Genomic DNA, 14005 nt, shown 5'->3' with positions numbered 1-14005 from the left:
AAGAAACAATAATAATAATATTAATAACAATAATAGAAAAAGAAAAAACAACTTATGCATTAACTTGAAATATTCAAGGGTCTAACAAAGTCAAAATACAAATTGAATGGTTTAAAATAATCTCCTATGTCAGATTTATGTATCATAGAAAGAAGTTACATACACAAGCTCAGTTCTGTTTGTCCAGTTCAGCCTGCCCTATGTTAGGGCATTGTCTTTGACTTCGATGCCTTTTTGTTCTTCTAATTTGTGATTCTTTTATCGTCTTAATTTGTCTCAAGAGTTGGCTTCCTGACCCTGAAAGACTCTATACTGAGGAAAGGCTGGCTGCAGCCCTGCTGGTGAACCTCCATGTCCACGCACGACCGGCTGAGGACACTCACGTGTGTTCCTGGCACCCTCTGGTGGATGGTCTTGCTAATACACAAAAAAGCGAGACATCCCAATTTGGACAATTCAGAGCGTTTCACACAACTCTGCGGCGTTTCAGAAAGCTGACAAATGGCATTTAACAACCAGATTACATTCAAAATGTATGTGATAGCTAGGTTTGATCATTTACTTTTATATATATATTGCAACACAAACCTAGATTGCAGTATCGAAATATGTGAAATATGTGTATTTTTTTCTCTCTTCACCCCTACCAGGTATAGGTGAAGAGAGACATGGCATATATGTTCTTTTACTACCTTAGGCTGGTTATGAAGTGTAGGAAGACAATATGAATTTGTCAGGCAAAACATTCTGGTTGTCCAGTTAAATACAAGCTCCAGAATTTTCTTCCAGATATTGGTGAGTTTACAGAGCAGGTACAAAAATTATTCCTGGTTGAAAAATACAGAGGGGATTTCATTGAGCAGCAGCTTTTTACCTCTTAAGTCACCCCAAAAGCCTTGTTTGATACTGCAAGCTCTTCAGTGTCAGAGGACTCCTATTCTGGGCACTTCACAGCAGCAAAAGAAAGTAGTATGTGTTTCTAAGGGGCTCACAGTACTCCATGTCTTTCTGTCTGCTGCTAGAGCTGGTTCATTATGTTCAATACACAGGTGAAATAACCTTCAAATGTTCCGCAGCTTGAAGTTTCTGTCTCGGTAACAGTGTATACCAGAAAGTACTTAAAACAAGATAATGAAAGTTGCCTCTAAATATGGATTTTACAATATATAACATCACCAGCAGAGGCTGTATGCCTTCCTCCTCAAATCCCAAATGTAAACCAGATGAAAAAAACCAACTGTCTGATGGTTAAATACTATGCAAAATTCCTGTGCAAATTCCAACAATATAACTCTCTTTAGATTTGGCTGAAAACTCTTTCAAACTAAATGAAACCACATTCCCAAACTCAGGCAAAACCTCCCCTGAGTTAAAAATATTCAGTTAATTTCTTTCTTGTTTTTCTTCATTTCTTTGTCCTTTTATTTCAGCCCAGCTTTTAAAAAGAAGCAGCTAAATACACCTGGTAGCAGCCATTTCTGATTCAGGAGGACCTGGAAACATTCAAGAATAGACATTGGTGTGATGACACCAGTGTGTGGTTGTTAGATTATGAATTTAGAAGTTTGAATTTGTTTCTAGGAAGCACTCGAACTTTTGGCTCCTTCTCCATATATGCCTTTGGAACAATAGGTAGACCATGCTGACACATAACGCAATCCTGTTTTCATGTTATCTCTACTGAGCCATCTGCTTCAGCTGGTCACATGGCAAACAAGACATTTATGTTACCGTTGATAATTTGTGTGCCATGCAGCTCTCACAAGCTTATTACTTGCAAGGTGACTGAAAATAAGCTGAAATCCATTGACATAGATAGCTTGATTGGAATGCTACTACTCCTTATGTACATGAATCTTTATCACAGGAAATGTCTCTTAATTCTGTTGTGACTACATAATGAGTCTTATTTCTAAAACCAGGGAGGCTTCATCTTCATGTTCTGTAGTTAGTACTTGAGAAGACTTCAACAGTCAATTTTCTCTGATACATATGGATTTTTAGGTATTACCAATTTCCACTCAGACTTACGATGATGAGTCCTCTTTCTGTGAAAAATAGTCTGTGAAAAAATATCACTGTTTGAATACTGTAGTGTTAAAAGCTAGAGATGTGTTCTGACAAAAGGGAGATTCCTGAATTGTTGGTTGGTGCCTACACTTCCTGCCACCTGGAAGGACAGACGATAACCATCAAGAGATGCATTTGCCTATCTCCAAGCTGATCCTGGGAGACTGGTAGAAAATAAACATACTCCTGGGTTTCCTGAACTTTCACTTGATAGTTATGATTTCAAAAAGGTTCAGAAAAGTAATACTGCTTGTAGATTTGGGAATTCTGATAACACAGCCTATTGTAGTTAATTAAACACTGTCAGGGAATCACTTGAACAATTTAACTATCTGTATTTGAACTACCAGAATAGTCTCTGTTTAGGTGCTGGGTTAAGGTAACAAGCAATTCCCAGCCAGCTGGTGGTGTATATGGGCCATGGGTAATTCCAGCAGCCATTTTCATGTATTCAGACCTGTTTAGAGACTAAGAGCATTTTGCAGTATGGAGACAAACAGACTCTGCCAGTTGGGCACATGACTACAGAAAGGGCTCTGGCTGTCTTCTTTATCAATATTGATACTGAAAAAATGTATCTTGTGTTTGCTAGAGCTTCCTGAACTCACATTTCAGACAGCATCAATTTGAAACAGAAAATATATTCACTCTCAAAAAGACAGAGTTAAAATTTTGGTTGGCAAATTAGAAACAGCTATGAAAATCAATGTAATAATGTATGTGCACTGTTAGGTTTAAGTTCAGAATTAAAAGGAAGTTTTCTCTTTTTAGATGATTTTGCGGTTTACCCCTTTCTATAATCTTAGTGCATATGCATTGCTTGTCATGTTCTCTTCAGATTAAATTACCCTCCTTGCCTTTTACAACATTCCAAAAGCTGTTCCAGAACTTTAAAAATCATCTCATATGAGAAATATTGGTGTCACGGTATCTTATAACAAACTCAACGTCCCTGTTTTGCATTTTAGTCTTCCTTGACAGGAAAGCTAAATGACATATTAAATTAACACAGATGACAGACTTAGTAGTTACTGCTGTTAAAGCTGTGCTGGAGACTGATTGAAGCAGCATAGCTTATTTCCTAAATGGCTGTTGTAAACTGGTCTTGCAATCTCTGTGTCCCATCACTGTAACCTCCTTTTTCACCTCTTTGTCTAAGAACAGGCTTGAAAATCCCAGTTGATCCAGTCCCACCTGCAGATTGCCTGGTTTCCCCCCCAGGAGCTGGCAGTTAGCTGACAGGACTCAGCATGTTGGAAAGGTCTTGACTTTCTTTGTACCAATGAAGCAGGCTAAATAGATGTCACCTTACATCTCTCTATTTTGTGTGTGATGAGAATATGAATGTTATAGTCAGATTAATTGCTCCACTAGCCTGAGTTGCTACAAGCTTCTTTTCTTCACTACTACTTAGATTTTTATAATCTCTCATGTTTTCTTTTTGAGATACAGATGAGTCAGAGGAGGATAAAATGGCAATGTACTGGATTTTTCTGGTAGTAAGATTAAAATAAAATAAAATAAATAAAATAAAATAGGCAGAAACAGGCTAGGTGTCCTGAAAATACCTTATCCAGACCTGTTGAGGTCCATGGTCTATATGACTATAAAGTTAGAATGACATATTCGCAGCTGTTTACGTGATAGGGTACTCCAGGATGGCATACCAAGATCTGCTTGTGGGGAGTACTTTCGATGCCTTAATTTTTGTGATACAAAACTAGTCTTGGTTATGTTTACACATCATTTTCCATATTCAGAGTTAGGTTCTACATATCAGAGCAGTCACTGTCCAGTGTACTTTAGTCAACAGAGGACAATAAAGAGTGTCACTCCTTCCCTTGCAGAGAGCATCCACATCAGATGCAGATCTGATGAAAATGTGGTTTCTTTTTCCCTTGGCAACTTTCAGCCTGAATTGTATGGCTGGTGTCTATATTAGAGTTCCTATTAAACTTTCATGTTTGCTTTTGCTGCTTTTGAATTCTGTGCTAAGTTCTCTGTTAACGGAAGACATAAAATACCTGATGAGAGGAAACTTTGATTGCATCCTCTGAGGGCCAGGTGTTAGTTAGGCCATGTGTAATGACTATTAGAACATCCCATTTTAAGTCCTACAGGATCTGCAGTGTATATGTTAGTGCTTGTACATCTGAGTGCACATGTGAGAAGGGAACTTTGCCTGTAACCCCAGTGCAATGTAACATCTCACTGAATGCACCTGCAGGATACTGAGGAGCCTGTTTCCTTCCTCTCTATTCAGAGTGTGTCCTACACAATAGGAAATCATGGGGAAATATCTGCTGCTTTATCCAGAATGTAGTCTCTGGTAATCTATCTGGCAAAAGCATGGTGCACAGGATTTCATCCAGTGCAAGTGAGTCCTGCTAAATCTCCTACTCACTCCTCTTATACAGTTAGGCTTACGTGGGCTCTGGAGTAAAATCACTGCCAGAACGATGGGTGGTCCCATCTATTTTTCACATGAAAAGGAGTCATAGGTTATATGGGCATCAGAGGGTCTCTTCTGCATTAAAAGACCTATCATAGTTAAATCTTGGGTGCAGAACTGATGCCCTCAGGTTTTGGAAGTTTAGCATCTTAAAATAAGTTGTTGCTACAGTATATCCATGATTTGATTTCAGTAAGTACTCTCCAGTAAATATTAGTTTAAATTCAGACCTTCAACCCACAGGTTTTGTGGGTTTGAGAAGATATTATTAAAGGGACCAAAACTAACATGGATAAAAGCCATCTTAGTTGGTTTGTATCAGCAAAAATACTACTGTATGCTGCCAACAATCCCTCAAACTATTCCAGCCACTGATGTAAAAGCCTCTTATGTTAAGGAAACAAGGCTGCAAAGTGGCTCTGAGAGCAGGATTAGCAAGAACTGCTCCAAATTGGATCAGTGACCCCGTCTGAGGTTTGCCTTGACTACCCTTCCCAAGTACAATTCCCACTCAAAAGACTGATGTTTTCTGGATCAAACTTCTAAGTTGTGTAGCTCTTACAAGCCTTTGAGGTACCTCAGCAATTCTAGTGGCTTCTGAAGCATTTAATTTGCATAAGCATCAGCCAGCCTTTCCACATCTTAATTGAAAATACAGCAAAATCTAGAAAGAAAAGTTGCTCTTTATCTAAAAGTAAAAGGAAGAGCATCACTGCTACTGGATGTGGGCTAAGAAAGTGTTGTCATGGGATGTCCCATATTTTACAGAGGAAATTCTGCTAAAGAAAATGCAATATGTCTTGTAAACTGAAAAAAAATAGAAGTTACAAGAAGGTAATAAACCTTATGGAATATTGAGAGAAGAGAGTTTTCTTAATAAAGGGGTTTAGGAACTTGGCAACTGAACCAAAATTGTAAGAGAGGAAATTTTTTTTTAAACATAAATATTTTAATATAATCAAACTGATTTTATTTTTTATTCCAGTTTTACCTTTGCTGGAAACATCAGGTGATACCTGAAATAAACGACATTAAATTTTCATTTTGTTAATTATATAGCGAAAAAAAATATGGTGACAAGCTGAGAACAATTCCGAGCAGCTTGTTTTCTTTCCTGATGGAATTTCTGAATACACTGAAGCACAGTCTGCTTCATTCTTGTCACATTTATTAACCAGGTTTTCGCCATATTCACCTCAAGCAACCGGTAGGTGGCAGAATTGGTTTATTTATTGCTAGGCTGAGCACAGGCGCTGCTGCTAGTTTAGCATTCTAACCCTACGCAAAACCAGTGTTTGGGTTATGGTCCACTGTGTGGGTCTTGCTGACTGTGTGTTTCTACTTGTATTGCAGTTATTATCTTTTCTATTGTTTTATTGAAAGCTAAAATACTGACATGCATGCTAGGGTTTGGGTTTGGGTGTTTGCTGTCTTGTTTCTTTTCTTTCAACCTCAAGTACATCAGTATAAGAAGAACCTAAAAATGGGGGAGGGAGGGAGGAAATACTGCTGACCCTTTTCAGCCTTAATGAAAATCTGTAAGAGAATCACATTTTACCTGTCTTCCAGCTTGATCTGTAGCTACAATTCTTGTTGACATACATTGCATAGGTTTGTATCGTGTTCAGAAACCCGTTTCTGGAAGCTGCCCTGGTAACAAGGATCCTACTTCAGAAAGAAAAAATCATTGATTTTTTTGAGGGCCTGTTTTTGTTCCTTCTGCAATGGGGTAAAACCAAAAAATGTAGAATGATGTCAAGATCAATTAAAAAATGAGGACGCAAGAAAGTAATCCTGGCCTATGGCTATCAGCACTGGGGGTGAAGTATAGCCTGTGAGGTAGAAAGTCCAAACAAAAGTTCCTGTTCTGTCTGACTTACATTTGGCCTTCAGTTATGTTGGGCTGCGTTGATCCCATTTTGTCTTGTTCCTCCATGGGAGATTCCAGCCTGTCTATAAGAAGCAACACCAGTAAAAAAACATTGAAATTGGTGTAGGCCTGATATTAGCACTTTGGGATTTGAAACTCTCAAGTGGTGCTCACTCTACCACTGACTGAGGCTGACCTATGAAAAGATTTAACGGTGGGGAACTAAGGAGAGAAAAGTCCCCTCTGCCTCCTCTCTCTCTACTTTGTTCATGTCTGAGTTTACCATCTAAACACTAGTGTTTACCACCTAAACATTGTTGCATTTTCCTGTTCGAAGGGGCAATAGCCATGTTTTTACCTTGTGATCTCAGCAATTCTGCCTTAAAAGTACAGTGTGCCATATCATTTAAACTTAGCAGATTGAAGGAGCAGGTTTATTTATTTATTTGAGAGGGAAAAGCTAACACTAAAATATAGAATTATTTCATGGGAGCTTCTTTATAGGAGCTCCCATTTTGGCGCTGTTTAAATTTTGTTTTTCTTTCTTTATATTTAACCATAACCTTCTAGGCTTGGTGAGGTGCCAAGTACATAGAGAATAAAGCCACGAGCTGGGCTGCAAATCAATGCTATTCCCTTAGAGCTGGTTTGCTAAGCATTAAGTTGATGTTTATTTAAACTTAATGAGCTAAAATTACAATATGCAGTACAGTAGAGTCATGAAAATACAGAAGGCCAGATTATAATCTCAGTAAATAAGAAGAAACTGCTGCTATTCCAGTATTAAATGAGAATGGAATCTGGCCCTAATTTGTACTATGGATTGAGGGCTAGATCCTTCAGAGACCTATTGTGTTGTAATGCTGAATATCTGAGCACTTAACCAGGACTATAGCAATATAATATAAATTAAATCAGAAGCTATCTTCCTACAGAATTTGAATAGACTCTGATGATTCCCAGTGGGCTCAAAACTTAATGACACCATGCACACTAGGTGCATGCCTATCAGACGCTTTGAGTAGGATATTTAAAATTCCAGCATGCAGGAGCATCCTGAAAGCTGCATGGGAATGTCTCTGCTGTCTTGGAAATCTGAGCCATTTCTTACACCTTTTCCTGTAAAGTATGATATGATGTAGTCAGGTTGCTCTTTTATTTTCTATGATAGCTCAGTGTTTACAGTGGCTGTTGCTTAAAGCAAAATACAAAAAATTATATGAGCAGCAGGAAGAAGGCCACAGGAATTTCCCATCATATTCTTTCGCTTTCTCCTCTGTTGTCCTTTTTGATTGCACTAATCAGTATTTCTTTTCTGTGCAAGAGCTGTAAATATCAGCTCTACCAGCCATCACAATTCCCACTTAACCTGAAAAAGGACTTGTCCTGGGAGCTGGGAAATTAGAATTCCAATTCTTTTACATCTGCAGATGTACCCATGCAACACTGTGAACATACATGACATTCTTATATAAAACAAGATTATGCTATTAAAAAGAAATTAGCAAAGACAAGAACATCTGCTGGGGCTGAATGCTTTGCTTGATAAGTTCCTGGGTGGGTACCAAGCAAAGGCCAGCAGGTGACCTGGGGTCTGGAATGCATTCACCACTTCTGCATTAATAAATGAAACAAGCTGTGAAATGCTCCTAGTCAACTAGGTGTACAGTTAAGCTGTTAAGACAATTTCTACCACAGGTGTGGATTGGGCAGACTAGTGGTGCCCAGAAATACCCCTACCCATAGCTCAGGAATGCAAGAATCTGAAGGACCATTCCCAACATGCAGTTTTCCTACCTCCACAGGGCTTTGGATCCTAGAAAGTTTATGAGCTTCAACATGTGTTGGTTTGCCACAGCATCTGGAAATTTTCCTGAGTGTGTTGAATTCCCTAGCCTAGAGCAAAACATATTTCCTAGCTCTCAGTCAGGCCAGACCATGAGGTGGGTCAGGGGCCTCTTGGAGCTGTTAGGTCTGCAGTTGTCCTGGGGGTGCACAGCTGTAGGCTGCCAGGGAGCGACATTTCATGAGGCTGTGTCTGTGGTGCCCCCACATCACCACAATTAGCAGTTTAGTAGGAATTTTAAGTGCTGTGATTTTTTGTTGAATGGCCTAGTGTTGACTTGCCTCCAGGTTCATGGTTTTAGGTCTCTTATTGGGCTGGCACACAGCATTTAGAACTCACATTTGGCAGTGGGACTCAGGCCATGGCTGCAAAGTCAAAGCCCTGGTTTTCCAACAAAATGTCTCCATCTTTTCTTCTCCTTCTATTTCCCTTGAGAGGAAAAGAAGGAAGAAAAAACAGGGGCTCAGAAAGCACAGCTACCCAGCCACAGGGGGTAAAGCTCAGAAGCCCTTGCTTTCCCTTGGAGGAAGCTCCGTTCATTGTCAGCAGATGGGAATGGGAAGCTGGGGGTGGGGGCATATTGCCGAGGGTCTGCTTTGATGTTGGCATGTTTGTTTGCTTTCTGCTTCCTGGACCCCTGCCCAAGGGGCTGGGACTGTCAGTTGTGGAAGAAACACAACAGGATGGCCATCAGCAGCCCGCAGAGAAGACAGCAGCAGATGTCGACAATAGGAGGGGGGTACATCAGCTTAAACCAAATCAGGGAAAAACTGAAAGGATGAGATTGTGGGGTGAAATAGGAAGATAGGGAGCTGTGGTGAGGCAGTGGGTGCCTGTGGTGGGACAACAATGGCAATTCAAATGAGGAAGGCATAGGTGGAGACATTTGGGAAGCTGTGCAGCAGAGCCTGACATGAATCTGTATGAAAGTTACTAATTTTCAACCCTGACAAAGGTCATTTTCACCTGCTTAATATATGAAGTATCACATTCTGACAGGATAAGGCCCTACAAGCCTTCAGTCAGCACAAGGCCAATGTGTGCTAAGTAGCATGTCCTTGAGGCCACACATGTCTATGTGATGGGCTTCATGTGGGTGCCAGCTCACTTGAGCCATACTTCAGGCAAACTAGAAGCCATGACAACTTGTTAGGATCTCTGCAATGTGGCATGGGTCAGATCTGCAGCTCTTGAAATATTTTCAGAACTTTGCAGGATTTTTTAACCTGTTTACATTAATGGTTTCTCATGGCTGAGAAACAGGAATGACCAAGATAATCTCTCATTAACAGGTAAGAAAGTAGCTCCCAAATCTGTGTATATTCAGGTTATTTACAGATCCACTGTGATACCACACAGAGTAAAAGAGAAGGTAAACTAACTTCAGAATTACTCAGTCAGAATTGCCATCAATGGTTAATCTTGAAAATGGTTGACTAGGTCAAACAAGACAGGATGGATAGCCACAGAACATCAGTCTGTGTCTCATAGTAGCAATGGAACACCCTGCTTTTAACTAGTCGTTTATGATTTGCCAATAGACAACTGAATGCAGTGACCCTGCTTATGTCCTGGCAGTGGCTTACTAGAAAAACAGGATCCATATTATGGGTCAACTCCAGAGCGAGTTACAAATAGTTAGCATTTTAACTGTGGTTTTCTCTTAACAGAGATTATTTTTCTCAAAAATGGTACATCTTGTCCCCTCAGTCATTTGTGTCTTTGTTACTCAGCTGACATAGACAGCACTGTCAGATACAGGCAGATAATACGCAAATAAGAAGACATGCAGTGCAGTGTAAAAGCACTGATGTGCAAAAAATTATACTGAAGTGTTTCCTGCCAGGAACCCTCTCCTGAGAGAATTCAGGGAGATATACATGCAAACAAACAACACTGATCCAGCCACTGTGTAATTGCCCTTTCTACTATCAGTGATCCTGTCTCAACTGCAGGCAGAAGTGATGAACACTGTGTCTTTGGAGAGACTTCTAAGGCTTAAAGGAGCAAGTCTTAGTTTTGATTCCACCAGGAAAAGGGAGGATGTAATTTTTATGTCAGAAATTCAAGGAAAGGCATATTGCATGTCTGATACCTGAGCTACACAAAGTACATGACCGCGTTCCTCTAGACACTTCCTCTAAGCAAGGAGACTTAAATTACCTAATTGAAGTGCAAGCCACTTCTGTTACATAAAAATCGCTTTGCGGGAAAATGATGAAAAGAAAGAACACCAGAGGGCACTATTTCGTTCTGTTGAAAAGATGGTTTCAAAGTCATGTCAATACAGGGGTCATTTGGGATACTCATTCTCTTTCCTTTTTTTGGTGTCTCCAGGCTTCTTGGAGAAAGCATGTCTACTTTAAGAGAGAAATTACATTAAATGGCTATTTTGCCCTGCATGCAATTCAGCTTTGCAGTAATTAATGATGTGTACGGTTAAGCATTTAGATCAATCCTTCAATACTTCTCAAGAAAAACACTGGTGAGCAACTGGATCTTTGCGCTCAAATGTCTCTTATGTTCAAGTCTCAGAGCCTTTGACTGGCACCTGAAGTTTCAGGCCATTTATCACCTTCTCAGACATTTGAGAAATTAATAGGTTCTATTTACAGCTCACTATGAAATTATTAGATATAAGGTTATTAGTAAGATGATGGGCTAGGCAATGAGATTGAAAATATCATATATGCACATGCTCAGATGCTGGAGTTATGCATTCATAACAATGTTTCTGGTTATTCTGTTTCTCCATGTCAATCCAGAAAACACGACTTAAGAGGAACTCTGGATAACATATGTTGATGCCTGATGGGGAACATTTACTGTGACTTCTATTGTTCTGATTAATTCAGAGTGCAAAATGACAATCAGTAGAATGGTATGATTAAGGCAAGGGAACAGCAACTTTTAGGGGGATTTAGCCCTAAATTTAGGGCTTTAGAAATTTCACTTCCACTTTATTATTGGTCATAAGGCCATTTAGCATGATAACATGCCCAAAGTACACATATCATGTCTGTGGTCAACAGTGTACTTTGTTCATTATATAGTGATTATAAGACCAGGCTCATTGAACACAGAAAAAAAATATATTTACAAAGTATTAACAACTATGTTTTGGATATATGAGGCAGGCAAATTAGGTGCAACCTAACCCAAATAAGCTACTTGAAGTACATCATGATTAATTTATTAACCGCTAACCGCAGCTCTGCATATTATAAACAGTTGAGAAATATTTACATTTCTAGTATCAGGACTGGAGGTGAACCAGACAACATCTACAGCTACAAAATGAGTAATTGCATACACAAACAAGGTTTGTGGATTGCAATTATCTATTTTGCATGGTCAGCTAACATGAATGCACAGATCCAGCTTGAGGCCACAAGACTGATGTCTCCACAGGCTAATGGAAAATTAGAGATGTGAACAAGTCTGAGTGAACAAGCACCAATGCAGTTCACCCTATAAAACTCAAATCAGTCCAAATGGGAAAAGAGATGGTGGGAAAAGATAAAGCTTACTATTTTTGCTTTAAATAAGCATTTCACAAGAAAACGAAATCCCAGTCCCAAAACTCTTGTACTTCTTGTGTTTGGCCAAAGCTAAAATAAAAGCAACTGATCAGAAGGGCAAAAAACCTCTCGTTTTTTCAGAATAACTGGACTGAGCAGGCTCTACTTCTCAGCTCAGGCTGTTAAAAAAAGTGTCACACTGAGTCTCTTCAGTCAAGTCTTACAGGACAAGGACCAGTGTATTGGCTGCTTTTCTGACTTCAGCTTTAGAAGTTTTGTTCACCTCTTGTCACCACACTGCACTGAGTTTTCATGAGACTGGACATCCTAGCAGCATGGATGCTATACTGCAGGTGTGTCCTTAAACTGGAATGCATGCCCTAATTAATCATCTGGACCCTAGTCTTGTTTTCCATAGTCTGTCTACAGAAGTCTGTCTGTCTGTCTGCATAATTTTTTAACTTCCAAGTGTAAATTAATACTGTGGGCACCTTTAATAATTTCCCTTTGCCTGTATTGTGATCTACCAGAATGTTTGAAGAAGATTTTTATTTTCTGTCTACACAGACGTTAAGGAGGCCTTGCAGTTATATTATCTCATCTGTGGTTATTCGGCTGCAGAAAATCCCCTTTTCCATGATACAGTTGGAGCCCAATTTACCACATTCCAATTAACTACCTCTCAGTATTAGTTTTCATGTGGTCCATTGCTTTTACCTGTGATGGGGTTTTTTTGCATGTACAGCCAAGTGGTTAGCCAAAATTCAGGATCTTACAGGCTTAGGAAAAATAATCATAATGTTTATGTACAAACAAGTCATGCACAATCCTATTTCCCTAAACACAGACAAAATGAAAAGCAGGTAGCTAGTTTTTCTCAAAGTATGTAAGAAGTCACATATGAAAAGTTTTTCCAGAAGCCCTGAAGACTTTTCTCTGCTTCCTCTCAGGTTGACACTTTTGATCCCTTTGCCACTCAACTGGTGCTTTGCAACTGAAAGGCCAAACTTGGTCTTTCAGACATGCAGTCCGTTAAACCTTGATTCTGAACTGACCTGTTTACACTGAGTTTTCCCAGCATCTGTCAGGGTCTCTCTACTAAGTGTCTTTTGCCTCACTTGAGTTGTATTGACTTTCTGTGTGGACCCAAGACAAAGTCAATGACAGCTATGAGCATTGTTCAATAGAGAAGTATAAATATAAATAAATATTAAAAAAACTTTCTTTCCTGTGCTCAGTTTTTCTGTCATAAACTAGGCATTACTGAAGGTAAAAGGAGAGCTTCAGGAGGATATAGAAATAGTAAATATAATGTAGTCATGATCTCCTGGACAACTAGGGTGCTGTGCTTTTGTAAAGCTGCATATTGTCTTATTCTTTTTGTCCTATGAGGCACTAGGAAAGCAAATTAAGTAGAAGAAGCTGATGCCTCATAAAATATGCTGTCTTGCTCATTCTTATTCTCAGAGTGGTAACACGAGATACTGCACTATTTCAAGCTTTTTCATTCTAACATATACGTGCTTTCCTGATATGTATTTCACTCTGAGGTGACACAAATGAACAGAAAATGTTTTTTTCTTCAATTTTTTTTTCCATTGTAGGTATGGTCTCTGATGAAAGCAGTAAGCAAGAAACAACATTGACTTCACTTCCTATTTTGTGTTTTATTTTGCTTGTTGAAACTGACAGCTTAGCTATGCATACTGTTTGCATTTTTTTGGCTGCTTCTCTTAGAAACTGAAGGATATTCATTTCACTTCAGTGAAAAGCCATGACACGGCAGATTTTCTTCACTACAGTTGAGTAGAAACGTTCTAGAAATACAAGTCTGAGAACAAATCACTACCTCTTACATAGTTTGTTGCTCTCTGCAGTACTGTTAAAGACTGGTCTGCCCTTGTCTCATGAAATTCATCCTTTTTCTGTAAGCCTATGGGATCTATAAGAAACAGACATGCCCTGCAGTAGAGATTTAAAGACTTAAGAAATCCTTAGACCTGGTCCTTTGCACAGTATGGCACATTTCATTCAGTATGAAAACTTTTTAAAGTAGAGCCTAGTTTTAATAATTGATCTTTCAGACTTATTAACAGCTCCTACTCCACTTCAGCTATTAATCGTCCTCAGAACAGATTTATATTACCATTGCTTCATATACTAAAACACAGGTGAGATAATTCTTTAGGCAAACACACTATTCCATTTCTGTTGTGACTTCAGGGGACACTGTAATATCACTGTCT

At 39.2% G+C, this 14005-nt stretch overlaps 1 long non-coding RNA gene across 1 annotated transcript; it reads left to right on the top strand.

Moving 5' to 3' along the window:
* Positions 1 to 3228: 3228 nt before the first annotated feature.
* Positions 3229 to 5638, top strand: LOC133225833 (uncharacterized). Its single transcript, XR_009729296.1, has 3 exons — positions 3229 to 3322; positions 4336 to 4447; positions 5508 to 5638. It is a non-coding gene; the product is annotated as an uncharacterized LOC133225833 (long non-coding RNA).
* Positions 5639 to 14005: the final 8367 nt, after the last annotated feature.

The sequence above is a fragment of the Neopsephotus bourkii genome, unplaced genomic scaffold (genome assembly GCF_033783945.1).
Source record: "Neopsephotus bourkii isolate Nb327-2 ecotype Australia unplaced genomic scaffold, CSIRO-AGI_Nbou_v1 NB_1767, whole genome shotgun sequence".
NCBI classification, from domain to species: Eukaryota; Metazoa; Chordata; class Aves; order Psittaciformes; family Psittacidae; genus Neopsephotus; species Neopsephotus bourkii.
The sequence above is the reverse complement of the archived record's forward strand: the minus strand, read 5'-3'. Positions and strand labels throughout refer to the sequence as shown.